Raw genomic sequence first — 23801 nt, 5'->3', positions numbered from 1 at the left:
GCCAAGATGCTCAGGGCTCCCAGTCAGCTCGAGTGAAGGTGCCCTGTGGCCGCCGGGCTTTGGAAGGAGTCTGGGGTTGCCTGGAAACTGAGAGCTACTTGCTGCATTCATCATCCATCTGTCCTTGTAATTCGATTGTTTCATACTTTGTTTTGTGATTCAGGTTACTCTCAAGGATACTGGGAGGAGGGGCTCATTCAAGCCACCTGGCACGGTCCTGAGACTGGTCCGCAGAACTGCACTCATACCCGTGAGAAGGGGTCACACGAAGAGGCAGAGCTAGACCTTTCTAGGCACTTCTGAAGTCTGTTTTTTAATTTTTCTTTAAAGAGTAAATATCCTGGGAGCCAAAAGACAAATCTATAAATCAAATGTGACTTTCTTCTTCCCCACAAAGAAAAGAAAGCTAAAACCGCAAAGAGAAGCCAGGAGCACAGGGACCCAGCTTTGCTTGTGTTTGCTGTTTATCTTGCAGTTGGGATTTTCTTCCCCTTGGTCATCTGTGCTGCAGACCATACTAACATGAAATCAGGTGATTTTTGCTTTGCTATGGTTTTGTTTCCCAAAGGAACTAGCCTTCCCCCCATCAGCTGAAATTTATTTTTGTCTGCTCCACTTAAAGGTAAAGTTGAAGTGGTACTCTTCAAACACAAAATCAAAATCAGTGGAGCTAACATGTTAAAAAACAAAACAAAATCAAAAACGTTCCAATTCAAACACCACAAATGTCCACGGCATTATTCCTGTCTGAAAACTTGCAGTCGCTGCAGCTTTGAGAGGGGTGGGGGCGGCTGGAGGGTGTGACGAAAAGGCGGCTTCTCTCTGCTTAACTTGTGGTTTGAGTTGGATGCAAAGTAAAGAAAATGTAGAGTCATGGTCTGGAGTTTGCTCTGGAGCCTAGACTGCAGAATCCCAGACAGCCTGCAAGCCAGTCAGTCCTTTGTGGGAGCTCACAATCGAGCCATTCCGCAGGACATGCTAGAGATGTGGTTGCTGTCCTTCATCTCCCTCCTAGAGCCTCTTTTCTTGGTGACTGTGAGAACTAAGGTCGTCTTTCTTTAAGAACCACGACAACAGCCAGACATAAGGCGGACCTCAGGAAATTCTGCAAAAGAGGGCGGCCAGAGGCATCAAGGACACCACAATTTGAAAACCCACAGAATCACTAACCTGGGCCCATAGGTAATGGCAGAAACTGAATGGACAACCAGGGCCCTCTGCATATACGGTACATTTGTGTAGCTTGATCTTCTTGTGGAAATCCTAACAGTGGGAGCAGAGCCTGTCTCTGACTCTATTGTTGGCTTTTGGGGCCCTTTCCCTCATACTGGGTTGTCCAACAAAATGTAAAGAGAAGACATGTTCTGTATTTTGGTTTGGGGAGCTATTTCTCACATTACTTAACATGCTTTTATAAAGCCCGTGCACTAGGACTTTGACAATTAACATTGCTTCCAAAAACAAAACAAAACAAAACAAAACAAAACAAACCCCCAAAACATCAGAAAGATGTATTTGCCATGGATTGAAGAGGTTCTTAGAGATGTTAAAGTGTCAGCTTACTCATGATGAGAAATCACTTCAGAATTTATGAAGGGGAAATAGAGCAAAAGTTAGGCTATTAATTTATTTTTTAAATAAAAAAAATTCTGTGTGTATTTACATGGGTGGTGCAGGCATGAGTGCAGTACTCCCTGAGGCCAGAAGGGGGCAGTTGTTTCTCTGGTGCTGTAGATGGTTGTGAGCTACCCAATGGGGGAACTGGGAATTGAACTTGGGTCACCTGGAAGAGCAGCACGTGCTTGTATCTATGGGTCCATCTCTCCAGCTTGGCTACTCACTTTTTATTCCAGGGCAGTGGTGGTGAGGTTTGGAGCAATTCCCTAGATATGCGGCACAGCCCTGTTTCTGATCAGAAAGGCCCATGCTTCACAGCTCTTCTTTGACAAGGGGAAGAAGACAGTGACCTGGGAGCACCTACCATGCAAATGTCAATAACTCTGCTGGCTTGACTGTTCTCACCAGAGACCTCGGCCACTGTGGAAATCAGGCATCGGCTGATTAAGGTCTTCTTTGCACCATCATTTTCCTTATTGAGCACATCTGGCACTTTGGTTGCTGGCTTCTTCCTTTGGTAACTGAGCTTCCCGATGATGTCAGCTTACAGTGGACTAGGCACAGCCCTGTTCCATGGGACACATTTTCCTATGCTTTCCCTTCCATTACTTTTCCACTTGATGATCCACCCTTGTGGAAGTGGATATTTTTTTCCGCATAAACAATTAAAGTAATTCTAACTCCATAGGCAATATGCAGTCTATATGCAGCCTAGTGGTTGTTAAAAAAGGCATCCTAACAATCCCACTTGCTGGACACAGAAAAGAACTGGATTGGAAGCTCACTCTCTATTGGCTACATACTACCCTGAGGTGCTATGCAGGCTGTTGGATAAGAGCGAGTTGTTAACAATCACACCCAGTTGCAGAGCCTTCCTGCTACAAAACTGACCTGCCTTGACCAATATGTCCACTAGTGTGATAGAGGCATCAATGTTATAAGTGATAACCAACAACTTCTTGATTGAATTTGAGGCATGCTTCGTGGGAGAGAATATATATCTGGTATCATAGATTGGTTGAAATCTTATGTTGGGCAGGCAAGATGGCTCAGTGGGTAAAGGCACTAGCTACATAGGCCTGATGACTTGAGTTGCATTCCTGGAACCCATGATGGAAGGAGAAGGTCACACTTGTGCAAGAAAGAGCACAGATGTGCATGATGCATGATCACACATGGACATATTTACAATTATAAATAAAACAAAAAACAAATTGAATGCTGATGTGTAGCTGGCTTAAAAATACAACAAACAAACTAAATCCCCAAAAGCCTATTGCTAAGGAGGTCACAGGCCCTACAGAGACCCCCTACTTCTCCAAACAGGCATGTATTAACTGCCTTCTAAATATTTATATTTACATACACGCAGTAGCATAGATCTCTGTCTTGGTCAGAAATCCTCTTGTGGTAGTGGGTGATGACTAAGCAGAGACTCATAATGGCTAAGTACCAAGAATAAGTGATTGCTGAGTGTTTGGTTCCAAACTGGACGTCCGTGTCATCCTCTCTGAGGCTGCAGGAGCCCAAAGATGGTGAAGAGTGCAGGAGGTACCGTCTTCTGGATAGGCCTTGGCTGCTGTAGTTACAGACATACAGGAGTGTGACCTGGGAGTGGGAGGACCCTGGAGGCTGAATGTGATCACGATGCCTTGAATAGAAATATAATATTGTCAACTGATCTGTTGGAAAGACTCAACAAATTGGTTCATGTAATGCAACATGCATACACAGAATAAGGAAACCAACTATCTCACATATCATTTAAAGGCAGGTCACAGACTCACATAAAAAAGTAAGATGGTAAAGCTGCAGTTCTCAACAGAGGGGCATCTTCATTATAAGACACATATTTTCTGTTCAGAACCGCAGGAACCACAAATTGCTAGAGAACACACATGGATAAATTAAGCTGTCAAAAAGAAGTGAATCAAAACCCAGTATGAAATTAATGTAGGAAATGCAGAGATTTGAGAAATAACCCACAACTCACATAGTGACAAATGTTTGGTACTTGGTGTATAAAAAATTGCAGTGTAACAATAAAGCAGGACCAAAAAGAAAATATAAATAAAAGGGCAAATGACTCAAAGGCTTCTGGAAAGAGTGTTCAAGTAGCAATCCCTGGAAAGCAGCATAGCATCCTTCAGGGGAGGCAAAGGAATGGCACACAGATAAATCACACACATCTAGGAGGCAGGATGAGAGACCTCTGGGCTGGGCATTCATGCTATAGGGACAGTGGGCTATACACCTCTCTTAGCACTTCCTTTTTCTGCCCCTTGCTCATCCTCCCCTCCTGTCTTCTTCTTCCTTCTCCCTCACTTCCTGTTTCCTGGTTTGTGAGCTTTTATGACATACGGTCCCTTTATATACCTCAGGCTAGCCTCAAACGCACAACATCATTCTCCTTCTGACTGCTAGGATTGCCAGAATGAACCAACTCACCTGGAATGTTCAGCACACTGCTAGAAGTTTAACATATGCCTAACCCATATGATCTAGGTATTTATTTAAAATCAGCTTTACACAGTTTCCTTCAACCTAAAACTTCTGGGGTTGCCCATCAGTGGAATAAGTAAAGAACTGTAGAGAATGAAATGTTACTTGCCAATGAAAAGGGACAGGCTATTTTTCTCAAAATCTTCTCAAGCTTGCCTAGTGGCCCTGGTTTGTAATCTGATAGTTTGGAAGCTGAAACAGGAGGATCATAAGTTCAAGGTCAGCCTGGGTTACTTAATTGTCTGTAGTCTCAAAATAAAAAGTAAAGAGAGGTGAGGATGTGGGTTATAGCTGGGGGGCTTGTGCTGAGTGTGGCAACCCTGGGTTCTCAATCCAGCCAACAGAGCAGCCAACAGAAGAACCACAACAAAACCAACCATACAAAATAAATAAACAAAAACCTTGCCAAGTGAAAAACTACATTTACTGTTCTTCTTTATATCATTAATTCTGCTTATGTAAAATTCTACTTGAGGCCAGAGAGCTTCCATGATGAAAATCAGGTCAGAGGTAAGGTCTGGAGGACCAAAGGGGAAGGGACACAGACTCCAGGGCAACAGAAATGTGGCATTCTTTCATATGTGCTCATTAAGACCCACAAGACTTAAGATATGACTTCTACTGTAAGTTCAGCTTCAGTAAAAGGATATGAAAAGCCCTGCCAGAAGGATTGATGAAGGATCACTGATAGTAACTAGAGTATTTGAAGTGCTTCTGCACAAGGTTATGTATACCAAAGGAATAAAGACAGGTGGACTGGCCACAGGGCAGTGTCAAGGAGTCTGTTGATGATAAGGAAGACTATGAGACGGCATCCAAACCAGGTTTGGGAAGAGTGACTGATGGCGTCGTCTTGGTCTGTTTCATGTTGCTATAGTAAACTATTTGAAGCCGTGTGACTTATAAAAGATTTGTGTGACTTATGTTTCTGGTACTAAATAGCAAGCACTGGTGTTCTGGCTCACCAGTGCCCTCTGGATACATACACTAAGGTAGGAAAGTGGCAATAGAGCCAAGCAAAAGGAGAAGCAGCCAAAGTGTAGGGCGGCCTTAACTTATAGAATCTCCTCTCATGGGAAATAGCCCGTTCATGTAACAGCTGCATTGGTCCTTTCACAAAGGAGGGGTCCCTGTGCTGTAGACGTCTACTGGACTCCACTTTTAAAGGTTCCACCAAGTTAGCACTGCCACACTGGGGACCAAGCTTCCAACACATGGGGCCTTTGAAAAGATAAGCCAAGATAGCTGACAGATAGGTACACTTTGTATTCCACCTTGTAAGAGCATGCTTATACTTCATATTGTAATGTAGACACCCCTGAATGTACATACTGTTAATGGTCTGTTTGTTATGAGTTAAGCTTTGTGTGGGAGGGTGTGAATTGTGGTACTTTTTGTATGTGGGTGTGTGCTTGTGCATGTCCGTGTAGAGACCAGAGGTCATGTTAGCGGTCCTCCTCTATAGAGCTCTTCCTTAGGTTTGTTTTTGTCACAGGGTGTCTCCCTAACCCAGAACTCACCAACTGGCTAGTGTCTTACATTTCTATTGCTGTGAAAAGACATCATGACCAAGGCAACTCATAAACTAAAAACATTTAGTTGGGGTAAACAGAGTTTCAGAGTTTCAGCCCATTATCATCGTGGTGAGAATCATGGCATCATGCAGGCCGACTTGATGCTAGAGGAGGTGAGAGTTCTACATTTTGATCTAAAGGCAGTCAGGAGGAGGCTCTCTTCTGCACTGGGTGGAGCTTGAGCACTAGGAGCCCTCAAAGCCCGGCTATACAATGACATACTTTCTCCAACAAGACCACACTTCCTAATAGTGCCATTTCCCATGGGATAAGCACATTCAAACCACCACAGCTAGACTAGCTGGTCAGTAAGACCCCGGGGTTCCCCTGCCTCTACTTCCCAGCACTCGATTGGTAGGCTCGAACTGCCATGCTTGGTCTTTTTACATAGATTGCAGGGGTTGACCTCAGGCCTTCATTCATACACAGCAAGTACTTTACCCACAGGGTCATCTCCTCAGCCGCTGACAAACTAAAGTTTGTTGTCATGGATCTCCTTTGTTTTGTCTTCCTATGTCATCTGCTGGCTGAAGATGACAGAGTTTGACACAAAAAAAATGGGTCTGCCCTCAGAGGGAAGGAGTTTATTCAAGAGCCAATGGCCTGGGAACACAGATTTAGGCCATCATGGTTCTATGTTCTGGATGGTAAGAGTCTTATGATATTGTTTTTATAGTAGCAGAAAAGAAAACAAAAAGGAGATCCATGCTTTTTTCAAACACAGGAGTGGAACAATCAGGCAGGCGAATAACAATGAAGCTGGGAAGCCTCTGTTAAAAGCCTTCCTTACTATTTGAGTTGGCTGAAGCTTAGGGTTAGCTTATACATTCCAACTAACAGGCACAGGAGTGTCAGCTCACACAAGAAGGTGAGTCACCAAAGGGGCTAAACATGGCCATAATAACTTTGCCTCCCAATTTGTAACTACTATTGCCTCCCAATTTGTAATCCCCACTATGTATGTCCAGTCAGCATTATAGAAGTATTTTTCTTTAAAACTTCAGTTCACACTGGTTGGAAGGATATCCACCCATTGTCTTCTCAGACCACCAGCTGTCTGAATAAAGGACATCGTTAGCATTCAATGGCTCTTGCTGCTCTTTGGCTTCTGTGACAGGATGCATGGACAGTATTCTGGTTTCAAAGTCACATCGAAACCCTATCAGATGACGAGGATACCAAAGAAGCAGTTAATACTGTGTGGCCATGATGTGCTGATAATAGATGCGCTTTGTATTTCTAGGCTATGCTTACAGATGAGTGGTTGCCTAGGAGAAGGAGTGCTCAGGAAGGGTCTTTGCTTCTCTTAACCTACCTTATCCCCCTTAATCTCCTCTTGAGTTAGTTAGTTCTGGGGCCAGTATGGTTAATTCCAAGCTGCAAAGAAACAAGGGAGATGTTTCTGGCAAACAAGGTTGCGATGACTCCTGCTAGAGAGAAGCCATTTAGAGGATGGCCGGGTGTGGGGAGACTGACTCCTCCTTGGTGAATGATTTGGACAATGGCTTGCGGTTTCCATTAGCCAAATTGCATTTGAACCAGAGAAAAGGACTTTTATTACTGCAGCCTCCAGAACCATCTAGTCCTTCCCACCAGGTCTCTTCCTGACCAGGCACCACAGTCATTTGTCATGAAGGAAATAGCTTGCTGAGAATATGAAATGGTGGCAGTCCAGGCCCAGGCCTAAATCAATTAGAGAAAAACTGGGCCTTCATGCTCTTGATTTATTGCCAAGAGGAGAGACAATGACTGGTGTGACATGCCTCTGGGGCTTTGTCTATGCCCATCAGAAAGTGAGCTGTGTTCACAGAAAAACCCAGAGGACACAAGAATGAGGGCACACAAGACCCTTGTCCTCAGAGCAGGAGTGCAGGGTCATTAGGGAACTGCTTGCTTCCCTGCGTTTTCTCACAGAACTTACAGTCTTACAAAGGCTACTGTTCTCGTTTTCCACATAGATTTAGGCTTTTACAGACACCAGGACTGGCTGGCACTTCCTGTGGCTGAACTTTTTTTTTTCTTTTTAAAAGATTTTATTTTATGTATGAGTACACTGTAGCTCTCTTCGGATACACCAGAAGAGGGCATCAGACCCCATTACAGGTGGTTGTGAGCCACCATGGAGTTGCTGAGAACTGAACTCAGGACCTGTGGAAGAGCAACCAGTGCTCTTAACCTCTGAGCCATCTCTCCAGCCCCGTGGTGGATAAACCTTTGATTCAGGGGTTGGGAAGGCAGGCACATTTCTCTTTTCTTTCTAGTCTAGGGTACTTGATAGAAAGTGCAGAGGGCAGACTGAGCGTCAGATAGCTGAGCCTGGAGGATTCCGGTGGAATGATTTCTCAGATTCAGCTGGATTTTAACCCTCACTTGTTTGTTGATGATGGGTATTAATAACATCTTCAGAATCACTGTCAATAGCCATTAGATTGACAGACAATGGTGTGTGAAAAATGCTTTCTTTTTTAGCTTTTACTTTCTCATTATGATTACTTCTCATGCAAAGAAATCTACATTTAGTCAGCAAATAAAATGAACAATATTCCTAAATAAAAATAATTCTAATAGGACCCTCCTGGCTTCCTGCCAAGGAGTATAGCCCAGGAAGAGCTTTGCAGGCCTGATCTCAGGAGAGCTTTGCAGGCCTGATCCCCAGAGCATCAGTGATATAGAAGAGGGAAAATGCTTGTATTTCTACTCCCAGGGCCTCTGAGTACCACCATCTACTTTCCTGAGGACTCCTGTTCATCTCCCACCCCTCCACCACCTTCTTTCTACCTCAGATGAATTAGAAACTCAAAACAACTCAAACAATAACAACACCCCCCCTTAGAAACCAGGTACAAGAGACAGAAATAAATGTCCTTTTAGTGGCGGTTTGACTAGGAGATAAAGTATGGTAAAATGTCCATACTAATCAAAGCGGCAACTCCTGTCAAAACGCCGATGGTGTTTTACAGACACAGGAAAAAAAACTCCTAAACTTTTATATTGAACCACAAAAGACCCAGAATCTCCAACTCAAAATATGAAACAAAACAACCCAAACGACAACCTAAAACCTGGAGACATCTGAGTATCTGGTTTCAGTATATATCATGAAACTATAGTAACTCAAACAGTATAGTACCAGATAAAATCAGATGTGTAGATTAATGGAACAAAGTATGAGCATAGAATGAAACTGACATGTTGTCAGCCATTGGTGCACAGTGCACACAGTGGGACAGGAAGATGGAAAGGCTGAAGAGCCAACAGTGGCTGGAAGATGGCATCCCTGTGAGGAAGAATGAAACTGTACCATATCTTACATCACCTCTGGAGGATGGGAGAGTTAAGTCATGACCAGATGTTGAAAAGAGCTCAGAAGAAACTGTAGAGAAACTATTCTTGATATTATTGTGAGCAGTGTCTTGGCTAGGAACACACCTCCTACCCCTGCCAGGTAAACAAAAAACAAACGGAAGAGTTTCAAGCTGAAATGTTTATGTAGAGCAAAGGAGACATTATACCGAGTAAACAGACATTCCACTCTCTGTGTGTGTGTGCTTGTGTATGTGTATACTTATAAACCAAACATCTGAGAGTGGGTTATTTGAAAAATGTATGAATAACTCAACTCAATAGTAAGGAAAAAAATATAGCCTGATTAAAAACACACAAAAGACTCAATAACCATTCCTCCAAAGGGATATTTTAAAAATACCACCAGTGGTATTCAGTATTAGTAATTATCAGGTAGTATAAATCTGTACACAAAGAGACACCACATATTTACGTGAGTGTCATCAAAACCAAAACAAGTCCTGATGAGGCTATGGAGAGGGAACCCTGTGTATTGTTGGAAAACAATCAGCAGTCTTCTCATAATCTTAGAATTGGAACTACTGCATAATCAAACCATCACAGGAACTATGAAATCAGTGTCTCAAACACACACCTATTCCTTATTGTCTTTGCAGCAATATTTACAAAGGACAAGATGTGGAATCAACCTTTGAATCCACGAAGAAATCAATCAAGATGAGCCATATTACAAAGTGCCCTAAAAGAAGAGAATCCTGTCATTTTATTTTTCTAAATTAAAAAAATTCTATTTTTATATATTTATTTTTAATCATCATTTAAAATTGTGTGTGTACATGTACACAGGTGTGTGATATGTATGTGATGTGATATATTATGTGATATATGTATGTGTGTGTGTCTGAGTGTCCCTGTATGTGTGCGTAGGGGTATCTGCATGTGAGTGCAGGTACCTTTGGAGGCCAGAAGAGTTGGTTCCTCTGGAGCTGGAGTTATAGATGGTTATAAGCCACTCAGTGTAGGTGCTAAGTATTGAACTTGAATCCCTTGTAAGAACAGTCTGTGATTTAACTGCTGAGCTGTCTCTCCAGCCCCTAATTCTGTCATTTAATTACATAGTTGAACTTCCAGAAATGTATGTTAAGTGAAATAAGGCAGGTACCAAAAGACAAAGACTGCATAATCTTTCTCACTCATATAGGGAAGCTAAAGAACCATATGTCATAGAATTTGAGGGTAGGGTATTGCTTGCCAGGCTCTTGGGGTGGTCAGTGCTGGGTAGTGGGAACATGCCACATAAAGAATGTGACATTTATTACTCAGTATTACGTCCTGAATTCAATGTCCAGCACTGTGATTATAAGTAATTTTTACTGAATTGTGTTTGAAATTCACTAAGAGGCCAGACTGTGCACACATATCCACAGAGGTGACTATCTGATACACTAATTTACTTGATGGCGCCCAGCGCTTTACTTTGTATACACACACCAAAACATCAGTTTGTGTACCTGAAAGATAGCAAGATTTATTTGTCAATTGTTCTTTAGCAAACCTAAAGAGTTTTGAAAGAAAATAGAATTTTTATAGTCAAAACATTTTTTGATTAAAATGAAAAGGGAAAGTAGATAGAGAAGGGAGAAAGAGGAGGGAAGGAGGAAGAAAGGAAAGGGAGAGAGGAGGAGAGAAGGTAGAAAGAGGAAGGAAGGGAGGGAGGGTAGGAGGAAAGGGAGAAAGAGGAGGAAGGGAAGGAGGAAAGGGAGAAAGAAGGCAGGAAGGAGGGAGGGAGAGAAGGAGGGATAGCGAAGGAGGAGAGAGAGAAGACAGAGAATAAATATTGAAGAAACCTTCCAAAAACAGCAAGTGTACTTACTGACAGCTTCCTTCATGTGAGCATCTAAGTGTTTATTCACTCTGTTCTGTTTGTTTCTTACAGACGGGCTTTTGCAGTTCTGTTTTGATAGCTTTATTGAAGTGTAATTAACACACAACAAACTGCACCCATGAAGAGTGCATTTGTAAATTTTGACATGTGTATACACGTGTGAAATATCTCTGCAATCAAGGTAACGAGAGTGTCATTGTTCCCTGAAGTAGCTATTGTTATTAGTCACATCAGTTTTACAGGTAAAATAGTTGCTTTCATTTGTTTGCCATGGAATGGGTGTACAGAGAAGGGAGATGGGGAGGATTTGAAACTGGGTCTGTTACAAGATCAGCCTGTTGATCTGTCTATTTGCCTGTCTGTCTGCTCGTCTGTTCTGCCCTATTTTCTTCCACCCTCCCCACTTCTACTTTACATTCATGTAACTGGCCACCCACTGGATGTTAAAGGGCATATATTTGTGTTACAACTACTCTCCTAAGCCAACAGGAGAATGACAGCTACAAACAATGTGTGACAAATCAGACTCAGAAGCTCTTTATATGGCACTATACAGAAACAATGTGACTTAAAAATTTGGCCTTGCACACACCCTGAGCCTGGTTGGAACCCTAGTTCTTGGATTGACAACATGACCCTGGGTAAACTAAGCCCTTCCCCCTAGCCCTGGCATCCTTGCTGGCCAAAGGAGAATAACAACACCAACTCAGAAATGTAAGAACCTCACCGTACAGTCTACATAGCTTAACATTTACAACAGTCATTGCACCAAAAGGAACTATGACATTAAATGCTTCCTAGCGATTTTGCAAAATGGTGTATCTCCTCAAATGATTTTTTTTTCTGCTTCAAGAGTGGAGCTGATGCACACCTGTGCAGATGTCTGTGTATGTTTGTGGGCATTGTCATTAAGAGGTAAATTAATCCATCTCTTTATTCATTTTACTTTTTGGACAAAAATATGACTCCTTAGACATTAGTTATTTGAACCGAGAAAAGAGAGAAAATGGCCAGCACAGCACTGAGGGTGACTTTGTGGCCACCTATCAGCTCGATTCATTCATTTCAGAGCCACAGCCATGTTTCAGCAGGACACAGTCATCACTGAACAGATCAACAAGAAATTAAAACATCCTTTTTCTGAGTTTTGTGTTCAATACAAAAATCACATTAACAAACTACTATTGGAATAAACAGTGAGTTGAAATGTTGAGACCGTGAGGAGAAATCAATCAGCACAAAACCTGCATTGGAAGAGAGCTAACTTACACGGATTCCCTCCCTCTCCCCTCTCCTTTCTTCTGTTCTTCCTTCCAAGTGAGGAATAAATGCTGCCAGGGTTCCTCGTCTCTTTTGGATGTACCTGAAATGCCATCTTGGAAATCTTGGTTTTGTAGACATGCTGCAGGCACTGAATAGAATGTAAATAGCCCTACTTTGGAGACCTGGTCAGTTGCTATCCATTGAACAGAGGAAAGGTTTAAATGTGCTTCCAATGCCAGCTGCTCCTGAATCTTGCCAGATGCTTCCCAGAGAGGCTCTGACCACTTTTTCTGTTCTGAAACAAGCATGCTAAGGAGCAGGCATTGTACTCCCTGAGTGCACAAAGGGTTAAAGGCCATGTTCTGAGTCCTTCCAGAGCTATGCAGTGCTAACTAGTACAATGCCACATGTTGAAGGCAAATACTAATGTGTCGCTGAAGATAACTACCACATAAATGCTATGTATGAATACGAAGGATTCATGTAAGGGAGAGATTATTGTGTTTCAGTCAGATTGCTGTGGCACAGAAGTTGAGCATAATTTGATAGAAGAGGTTGATTTTGACCTTGGCCTAGGATTGGAATCCAGTTGGGAATCGTGTGAGGAATACTCAAATTGAACATACAGAGAATGAAAGGATAACTTCACGTACAAGTTCTTGATGACCACGCCCTCTGCTCTGCTCTTCTGTCATGACTCCTTTCAAGCTACACCTATTCTAGAACAGGAATATTAGATTTCACTCTTGTTCTGACTCATCAGCAGATTTGTAGGCTTTATGTATTGTTTTTAATTTATAAAAGTATCCCTTACATTCTAAGAAACTGGAAGTTCTGCTGGACCTTACAGCCAGAATTAATAATACACATTGAGATCACTTAAGACTCAAGATGGCTCTCTTCCTCAGACTCTTTGTTTAGCCTGAGTTTAAAGGAACAACATAACAACCAACCTCACTTGGCTTGGATTTCTCATGTAATCAAGTTTTACAACCTAAGCTAATGGACAGCAGCCATTTTAAGTTATGTGCTCTTCCTTTTTCCGTGACCCAGATAATACATATATGTTCTGCTAATCATTTGCTGAAAGCAGCAGCAATAGAGGTTGGAAACAATCTTATAAAACAAACCCACCGTAATTGTTAAAAACATCCTTTAGATATTGGTTGATAAACAATGATATTTGTTTTTTAATGTTTTGTTGATTCTTTGTGAACTTCACATCTTGTACCATAATTCCACTCATCTCCCTGTTTCTTCATATCTGACCTCTGCCCTTGTGACCTCCCCTGCAAAATAAAATAAAAATTAAAAAAGAAAAATAAGTAAAAAAACCAAAAAAACAAAATATCTTGCTCTGGAAGCTGCAGTGTGTCATGGTGTGTCCCACAATGAACCCTTTTGCCAAACAACTTTTCTTGCAAATGTTCATTTTAGTGAGTTACTGTTCTGGTTCGAGGTTTCTGGCTTCTGTTATACTATCAATACTGGATCCTCACTGGGACTTCTCTCAAATATTGTTGCCCTATGTCAAGGAGATCTTGCAACTCTGGATCTGGATCTGTAGAACTGACCGTTTCATATCCTCCATCAGTTCAGTTCCTAGATGGTCTGCCTGTTGTAGTGGGCCAACTCAAAACTATGGGTCTTGACCTGGGTGGTAGCTGAGTTGGTCAGCCAGACAGATCTCCCACACACACACCACATGGGCCAGCTCTTCAGCACTGCCCAGTTGAGAGATGGGGCTAACTCTCTCACTCTCTCACCCCGGGCTGGCTCTCCCACTACCATGCCACTAGGGCCGGCTCTGCTATGCTGCTCAGGGGAGGTTTAGGTCCCTCTCCCAAGTACTGTAGTTGTCGAGGGTCAGGGCCAGCTCACCCATACTGCCCAGGCAAAGAGTAGGGACAAATCTCCCAAGTGCCACAGAGGATGAGTAGTAGGACCAGCTTTGCTCAATCCTCAGACATTAATATGGCTTCAGGCAGCAGTCAAGACCAGTGGCATCCACATAGCCTTTGGTGATAAGATGAGCTATGGACATCAAAACAGACCTCTGTTGGTACAGGGTCATGAACCTAGACGTGGCAGGACCTCACTATGGCCTCAGATGGCATCCTAGGCTATTCACATCAGGCTGCTTCTCACTACTTTCTAGTCTCCAGTTCTGCCTCTCTTCATTGGAATCACACTGTTCTGCTTCTCATTCTCTCCATCTTTCCACCACTTACTTGCTCATCTTAGCGGCATCTGAGTCCTCTGGGTGTCTTTGAGTGACACTGGGCAGGGGTGTCTTAGGCATGCTCTGACCCAACTATGATGTTTATGACCATTTGCTGTTTGGGTCAGTGAGTTAATCCCTTGTAAAACTGTTGAAGATTTCTGTAAAGAATCTCATTCCTTACCCATGTGATGCTTTCTGTTCTGTTCAATAAATACAGAGCAAATCCTTTTGTTGGACACAGACCACACTCAGCCATCCAACCACACAGACACAGAGACATACAGGATCAGACAAAGCAATGCATTCACAAGATGTCCTTTAGGTAGACACTGATTCACTCACATACAACAGACACTAGATGGAAGACAAAGGGAAAAGGAAGTAAAGAATTTAAATTTGGACTTGTTTTTGTTTAAATGACTCCCAGGGGAAGTACTTTGATTTCTTTCCTTAGGTGACACCAGTGTATTATTGTTGACTTAGAGTTAATCAGTAACACACTTAACCTATAAATAGGTGTGTATGATTCAAGGTGCACAACTGTTCTTAGTTTTACAAGTTTTCTTTTAAAAGTTATGTGTGTGTGTGTGTGTGTGTGTGTGTGTTGGCACTCATGTGGAAGTCAGAAGACAACTCTATGGTGTCAGTTCACTACTTCTATCTTTAAGTAGATGATGAACTCAAAAATCAGGATGCCAAACTTGCACAGTAAGCCTCTCCCGGATGAGCCATCTTGCTGTCCCTACAAGAGTTCTTCATGTTTATAATCTACACTAACTTTTGGTTAAAAACAGAAATAATGACTCAGAGATACAAATGACACTATTTTACAAATATATAAGCCTGTGCACAGTGATGAGATAAACAAATCGTAAATTTACGTTAAGGACCAATGAGCTTACAGCAGCTTTTACAATGAATATTTTGCCAATGAATTGATAAGGATGTTTAGCTATGTTTAGTGAGCAGTATAAGACTGTTTATTTTGAAAAGGCATAATTTCTGCTTCTATGATATGGCAAAATGACAAGAAAAGGATTTACATCCATATCAGAAACTGGACAAAGTGCACAAGCAATAGTTAGTGAGATGACAGATTATGGATTGAGTAGTACCATCCCGTCACGTGGTGAAGCCCTTGGCTCCGCTGTGCCATGTTTGGAGCTGGCTTTTAAGAGGTAATCGTGGGGAAAGAGGGCTGTGAAGAGGAGGGTTCCCTGATCTGACAGACTCGGTACCTTTATAATAAGAAGAACACTTCCTTCTTTACAAACGTTCACTGAGGAAAGCTATGTGAGGAGACAGTGAGAAGGCAGACATATTCTAAACTGGAGACCAGGGCTCAGCACAATGTAATCTCACTGAAACTGTGGACTTCTAGCCTTCAGAACTGCAAGAAAAGGAATCAGTGTTGTTTAAGCCATAGTGTTTTGTTACAACAGCTCAAATAGACCAAGATGTTGGGTATGAAGCCACAGTTGGCTTGCTTCCTGAAAAATGGGAAGCAAGAAAGGGAGTCCCAATGATTGCCACATGTGCTGGCTGCTGCTATATCAACGTAACACACGAACTAGAGGTGTTTGAAAGGAGAGAAACTTACTTGAGAAAATGACTCCATAAAAAGCTGCTATAAGACATTTTCTTAATTAGTGATTGGTTGGGGAGGACACAGTCCATTGTGGGTGGTTCTATCCCTGGGCTGGGGGTTCTGGGTTCTATAAGATAGCAGGCTGAGCAAGCCATGGGAAGTAACCCTTTTATGACTCCTGTATCAGGGCCACCCTCTAGGGGATCCTGTCTTGTTTGAGTTCCTATTCTGACTTCCTTCAATGATGAACAGTGCTGTGGGAGTGTCAGCTGAATAAACTTCATCCTCCCCGAGTTACTTTGGTCCTGGTGTTTTGTCATAGCAATAGAAATCCCAACTAAAACACCACAGCTATGGCTTTGAGTGTTTCCTAGTCATTACCAGATCAGAAGCTGTGTCATGTGAAACTAAGGGGTTGGAGTTCAGAGGCCAGATTACCAAACAGTGGAGAATGGTATAGCAAGGAGAGTCTGGATATCGGGAGAGCATCCCCCAGACTATCCAGCACTATAGCACCAGCATATATATGTGAAGAAACCACCGGAGTCTAGGAATGGACCTGAGAAAACCAAAGGCAACAGTATTTGATGCACACAACTGAAGATAATGTCTGTTTCTGCTATCCAAACTAGAAAACCTCAAGATCACAGGGCACCAAAAGTATACATGAGAAGTTCTCACTTCTGCGTGAGAATAATTAGCATAGAAAGGGCAAGCTTCAGTTCTACATGACAAAACAAAAAGCAAAATCTCAAACAATCATACAGCCTTCATGCAACTTGATTTCATTCTAGAGCAAATCTCAAAGATGCTTGGAAGAAAATAAGAATATCTAATGCTCAGCATAGTAATAGCTTAATTTTCTAGAATCCAGTAAAAATTTCCCAGGTAGTCAAAAAAGCAAGAAGATAAAACCTAATGATATTAAATCTATGAAGCTGGCAGAGATGTTATGTTAATAGGCAAAGAGGTTAAACTACTATTATTATTAGTCTGATGTCCAAAAGCTATGTAAAGGCATGAGAAAAGTATTTTTTAAGAACTAACTTTGATATCTAGGGACAAAGCCATAACGTGATATGGAAGAGCCACAGTATAATCAGTGGGAAGGGCTCTCTAGCCCAGGGATTGTTCTTGAGGGAATCAAAATGACTTCCTGGCCACTGCAAGGACCTGGCCTCATTGTGAACTTTGAAGTTTTTGAGAACAATTAAAGCCAAGAATGCTAATTTCTCAATGTGTAAGGATCTATTTGTATTTGCAAATATAAAATTGGACCTGGCTTCATGCACCTACAGTTTGAAAGACTGAACACTATCAGGACAAAAAGAAAACAACTACAGGACTGTGTGATAACTGAGATGTCTGTCTTCTCATCAGCTTCCCTCCCCATCTCCTGATTGTTCCTGGAGACTGTGGATAAAAAGTTCTGCTATCTTCCTAAGGAAACATAATTTCTAACTCTAATCCAAATCTTTATCCTCATACCCATAGAGAAGTATGGGCCTCATTTTTCACCAAGGAAGCTTCTTTTTGTAGTGGATAGTCCATTACAGATATCCATGACTAGTCAAAATGAAGAGAATTAGTGACCATAGGTACACAACCTGACTTGCACAACTAAAATGCCCCTCCCACAAAAATTGCAAAGACATTGTGGAAACGGAGACAGAAAGATCGTAGGACCCAGAGGACCAGAATGAGTGCTACTAGATAGTGGCTTCTAGACATGACAGGGATACTGTATATTTGAAATCTCAATAATACTGTTGCCTGAACAACACCAGCATGGTAACAACATCATTAGACATGTCAGAATGGACAAGCAAGTTTCTATAAAGCTCTACTCTTACAGCAGAAAAGAAAATAGGATCTCTGGCCTGGGTGGAGACCTAAAACTCCAGATAGGTAGCTTTGGTCATCTTGGCTAAAGGATCACTCTTAGGAAGATGGCCTTATCCTAAGCCATGCTAAAGACAGCAGAATCAATATGTTTTTTTTATGACTATAATGTAATTTTCTTTCCCAGAATCCCTGCCACTAATGCAGAAGGCTACAGATCTCAGCCAGGTAGTGTCATAAGTCTGTCTACTTTGAATTTATCAGCAAAGGGCAAAGTTTTCCTTTCTTCTTTTTATCTCTTTACAAAGCATGCTTCCTTCCATTTTGAGCTATCCCCCAAAATTCCAGACTTTCTTGCTCTTTCTCTTTAGCTCCTTTCCCTCTCATGTAGTTGGCCCTGTGTCTGAGCTCTATGCCAGCTTACCTGGCATGGTGTTTCCCTTTCTCTCCTCTATTCTCTTTCTTGAGCAAGAGTTGAAGTTGTGTATGCCATGTGTTTTTATCCCTTAAGCTCTAACAAAACTGTCTTTTTGCTTTTAGTGAGTTCCATTTTAAATTATTTTATTAATAAGGCTAACACCCTAAAGAGGTACTCTAGTTTGTCTGTCATTACTACATGAAGATGTTCAGGAAATCAATGGCTGATAAGAGAAGGGAAAACAGTCTTCTCCAGGAACAAGCCCCAAGGGGAGTTATCTAATCCCAAGTGGTCATCTCTGAACACATGTGCATATGGGCAATAGCAAATGGACTCAGGAAGTGTGTGTGCTCATGTGTGTGTGTATGCCATTGTGTGTAATGATGTAACACTAAGGATTATAGAATAAAAAGTCATGAATTTGAGAGGCCTAGGGGAGGGGACAGAGGGAGGTTGGAGACGATATAAATATGATACTCATGTATGTAATTCTTAAAAAAGTAATAAAACAGTCAAATTATAGAAGCAAAACAACCTTCCCTTTTCTATTTATATGGGATGTTCTTTACATATCTAGGGCAGAGAAGCAGGAATCGGCACACTATGCTTCACCTTTTTACTCTTGAATAGTCTCTGCTGCTATTGGCTTGTAAGTCTTGTTGGACCATTGGTGTCCTATATTGTGTTTGTCTAGTAAATCACAGATAGATGTTGTGAATTGAGTTATATTTTCCCAAAAATGGATGTTGAAGTCTTATTCCCCAGTACCTCTGTTACATGGGCTGAGTATTTCTGCTTCTCTCAAATTTTTTTTAAATGTATTTATTGTATGTAAATACACTGTAGCTGTCTTCAGACACACCATAAGAGGGCATCAGATCTCATTATGGATGGTTGTGAGCCACCATGTGGTTGCTGGGATTTGAACTCATGACCTCTGGAAGACCAGTCAGTGCTCTTAACCACTGAGCCATCTCACCAGCCCCCTCTCAAATTTTTATATAGAAACTTAATCACCAATATGAAGGTTATTAGGGAGTAGGACTGTTAGGTAGCAATTCTGTCCTAAGGAAGGTCTCATGGAAGGAATTAATGTTCTTATAAACAAAGCTGTGTTGTCTTTCTACCATCATGTTACAACTGTTTTACATTGCAGAAAAATGTGTTCTTATTATACACTATTGGTATCCTTGTTGTGGGTCTGAGAACTGAGAAAAATAATTATTGCACATAAGCCACTTGTTTTATGTCTTTGTTATAGAAGCTTAGATGCACTAGCACACTATGGTTAGGACTTATTTGGAACCATGATTCTGTAGTTGTCATTAAGTCACTATGGGACGTTTTTGTTACACTATTCTTAGGGAGGCATGAATGATTATCTACTCATCCCAGATAGGGAACTGTCCTAGGGTTTTATTGCTGTGAAGAGACACTATGACCAATATAACTCTTATAAAGGAAAACATTTAATTGGGACTAGTTTACAGTTTCAGAGATTTAGTCCATTGTCATCATGGCAGGAAACATAGTGGTGTGCAGGTAGACATGGTGCTGGAGAAAGAGCTGACAGTTCTACATCAGACAGAAGCAGGAGACTGTGTACCACACTGGGTGTAGCTTGAGCATAAGAGACCTCAAAGCCCACCTCCGTAGTGACTTACTTCCTCCATTAAGGCCACATGTACTTCAACAAGGCCACACCTCCTAAGAGTACTACTTCCTATGGGCCAAGCATTCAAACACATGAGTCTGTGTGGATCATAGCTGTTCCAACCACCACAGGAACCAACAAGAGACCAAAGTATAGACACTATCAATGTTCAAGTTGTTAAACCAATGGGTTTATGAAGTGACTTTCATGAACAGACAGTACTCAAAGACAGCTGCATCACTACAAGCTCACCCCAGGATGAAAGGTGGAAACCTGGAGCACACTGCACAACCTGAAGGCATCTCAGCAGGTTTGCATGTCCTTTCCAGGTAGCTTACTGGTCCGAGACTCTTCCAAGTAGCCAGGCTGGCCACTGCTTCTTGTAGGCAGTTTGTCTGGTTTCTACTTCTTCCAGTGTGCTGGTTTGAGCTTCTTCTAGGCAGCTCAACTTATCTGAACATGTCTCTCAGCAATTCTCATAGGTTATATATGGATCGAGTGAGCGGACCTAGTGTATCTGGTCAGTTTTAAGGATTTTCTGGAGCCTTTGCGTTGTTTACTTCCAGATCTTAATGAGTTTCCCTGTAGGACTGAATGCATCGTCTCCTCTTAGAACATCCTGCTGCTCATCTCAACTGACATCCTCTGTCTAAACAAGCTTCCCTCTGAGATAGACGGTTTTAACCTTAAGGGAAAACTGCTACACAACATGGGGTCATACTAGATAACAGTAGGTCTCAGTAACAATGACAGGAGGCATTGGCCTTGTAAGAAGAGATTTCAAGATTCAATGAACACAGTGAAGACAGCCAACTAAAGGCAAAGACAGAAATGGGAGTTACATCATGGCAAGTCAAGGAATTCAAGGCTTGCCAGGAAGACCAGAAATGAGAAGCTTTAGAAATGTCTCCCTAGGGCAGCCAGAGGAAGCAGTCTTATTGATATTCTGACTTTACACTTTGAGCTTCTGGAACTCAGAGACAATAAGTTTCTGCTATAAGCCAGCCAGCCAATGTGTCAACTTATCACAATGTCCCTAGAGAAAGAGTCCCATGGAGAATAGTGACAATACAGTCACACGGCTACAGAATCGACACTGCTTCTCCAAACTTGGAAGCAGGCAAAGAGTGGCAGCTGTGCCTTTCCCCAGCACCTCTAGACTTAACAGCGTTCTCCACATCCTCTGCAGCTCCTTCATTCACTGGTGACGATTAAAGAGTTCACACTGGGAGTGAGCAGTGTCAGGATATGCTTTGAACACTGGAATTTGATCTTTTATTGCTTGGAACTGATTACTGTGGAGGAAGACTTCATTGTCACCCAGAGGAGCTCCTGGGAAATGGAAGAGTACAGCGTAAAGTGGGGGTGGGGTGGCGTGGAGGAGTTGGAGGAGTGGGGAAATGGGAGGCAGCCCAGATACTCTAGCTTATGCTTTTCCAAGCCACTCAACTCCAGGTTAATCTCTAAGCTACTCCTAGACTCATAATCAAGGTCATATCAGCAGGATGAGGCCCACCCTGGACCAGAGGAGCTGTTTGATTGACACCAATCTAAGCACAGTTACATTCTCTGAATATGTAGATACTGAAAATGTAGCTGCTATCAAGTGTGATTCGGGGCATTTTTAATTTTTTAAAAGCAAATCCTCACATTAAAAAATTATTTATCCCATGAATTATCATCATTGAATCTTTAAAATTTTATTTTTTATTTTTTATTTTTCAAAATAGAGTAGCTTGGATTTTGCTATGTAGCTCAGGCTGGTCTTGAAATCACAATCTTCCTACTACCACCTTCCCACTATTGGGATATGTATCACCACACTTGGCATACATTGGCTACTGATGATCACTAATGATACACATACATATATGTAAACACACACACACACACACACAAACAAGTGTGTGTGTACTTTTGTCAGAATAGTAACCTACTTTCTTGACTATAAACATCCTAAGAGACAAGATGAACAGACATGTTGGTATAAGCCTTTGTATTGGAGGTGGTTGTTATGTGGTAAATACTCTTAACTGACTTAGAAAGATTGGCAGATTTCAGAGAAGCTACAGTTACCCCCACCCCCACCCTACCCACCGGGAAGACCCTCAACTGTTTTATCCCTCTTAGTATTTAGTTCTCCATGCTATCAGGGAAGAAAGAAAGCTCAATATGAGGAAACTTAATTGTATCTAACACCCCTTCTGCCACTAATGAGTAAGTAGGGCTCATGGACATTAAAATAGTTCCTGACACATCTGACAAGTTCAGGCAACCTTTCCTGCACCTGTGTCAGGAAACAGGAGAAAATTTGCTAGCAGGAAAACATGTTTTCCTCACATGAGAACATAAGATGCTGCTTTCAAGAAGGTCCTGTTCTCTTCAGGAGAATGTGGTTGCTTCACAGACAACTTTTAGACTAGAGGTCCTCAACCTCCCTTGTACTGAGACCCTTTAATATAGTTCCTCATGTTGTGGTGACCCTAACTATAAAATTATTTTGTTGCTACTTCATAACTGTAACTTTGCTATTGTTATGAATTATAATGTAGATCTTTTTGAAGATAGTGGTTTTGCCAAAGGGGCTGTGGCCCACAGACTAAGAGCCTACTCAAAGGGGCTGTGATCCACAGACTAAGAACCTACTCAAAGGGGCTGTGACCCACAGACTAAGAGCCTACTCAAAGGGGCTGTGACCCACAGACTAAGAGCCTACTCAAAGGGGCTGTGACCCACAGACTAAGAGCCTACTCAAAGGGGCTATGACCCACAGACTAAGTGCCTACTCTAAAGGAAGGCATCCTAAGTGCCAGAAGCAGAATGAGGCCTGACTACATTGTCCACTCCCAAACGGAGCAGAGTCCACCTTTGAACTCAGCAAAAGAGACATGGCATCCAGTCGTAATGTAAGGACCTCAAGTTAGCAGGACATGGGAGGGATTGAGATGGGGCCTCATCCTCCTGAGAAGAGGTGGAGACAAAATACTGAGTGGAAGATACTGAGATAGTGTGGAAGTGGAGCTCTGAGGGAAGAGGTTGATATCCCAAGAGAAGGAGCCTTTGGGAAGGTGGCTTCATCCTACCTGAAGGCCTTCCTTCCATGTGAAGGTGTAGGGAATGTATGTAAATCACATGTAAATTACATGCAAAATAAAGGCCAGACCTCACAAAACTGCTTTTGAATGGCATCTCAGGCACAAAGATCATTTGGAGAAGGCTCAGAAAAACTTTCTGTTTAATTTTGTGTGATATGTAATGGGATAGAAGAAGGTAGAGCATGGAGTAGCCACAGGTGCTCTGGCCGCTAGGCAGAGTCTCTACTGGAGAGAAGGCTGCAGGGGGCAGAGCTGGCAAAACACCTCACCCCATGCTCATACCCATTCGGTTGCCATTGAAAATGTCTGGGTGTAAGAAAAAGGAAGAGACTTGGCAAAGTTAGGTCGTCCATATACCTATTGACACCAGTTATAACAGGCCCTTGAAATAAATAATGAGTAATACTGGCAGTAAAAATGTGTTCAGTAAGCTAGGATTACTTGGCAAGCATTTGGGAATCAATTTATTTTTGCTTGATGAAATTAAATTAATGCACATTAAAACTATATAATTTTAAAACCATAGAATACCTAAAAATATAATTTGTAACATTTTCATGAATGCATGTGTGTATTTCTTTTTATTTACATATGTACAAATGTGACAATATTTTCTGTTTTTCTTCAAGATGTGCTTGGCACACATTCTTAGAAATCATGTCTAGATTTCCAATATGTTTTCATCTTTATTTAATACACAGCTATCATTTTAAAATGTCATTTGAGACTAGTGTTAACAGCTCTGAGGCATCTAATATTATGAAGACAGCCTAATATTTTACACTATCCTGTATATTTAAACACCATTTACCTTGTAACTATATCTCACTCTC

Source organism: Grammomys surdaster, unplaced genomic scaffold (genome assembly GCF_004785775.1).
Source record: "Grammomys surdaster isolate TR1022 unplaced genomic scaffold, NIH_TR_1.0 64, whole genome shotgun sequence".
In the NCBI taxonomy this organism is placed as follows: domain Eukaryota; kingdom Metazoa; phylum Chordata; class Mammalia; order Rodentia; family Muridae; genus Grammomys; species Grammomys surdaster.
Note: the sequence above shows the minus strand (reverse complement) of the source record.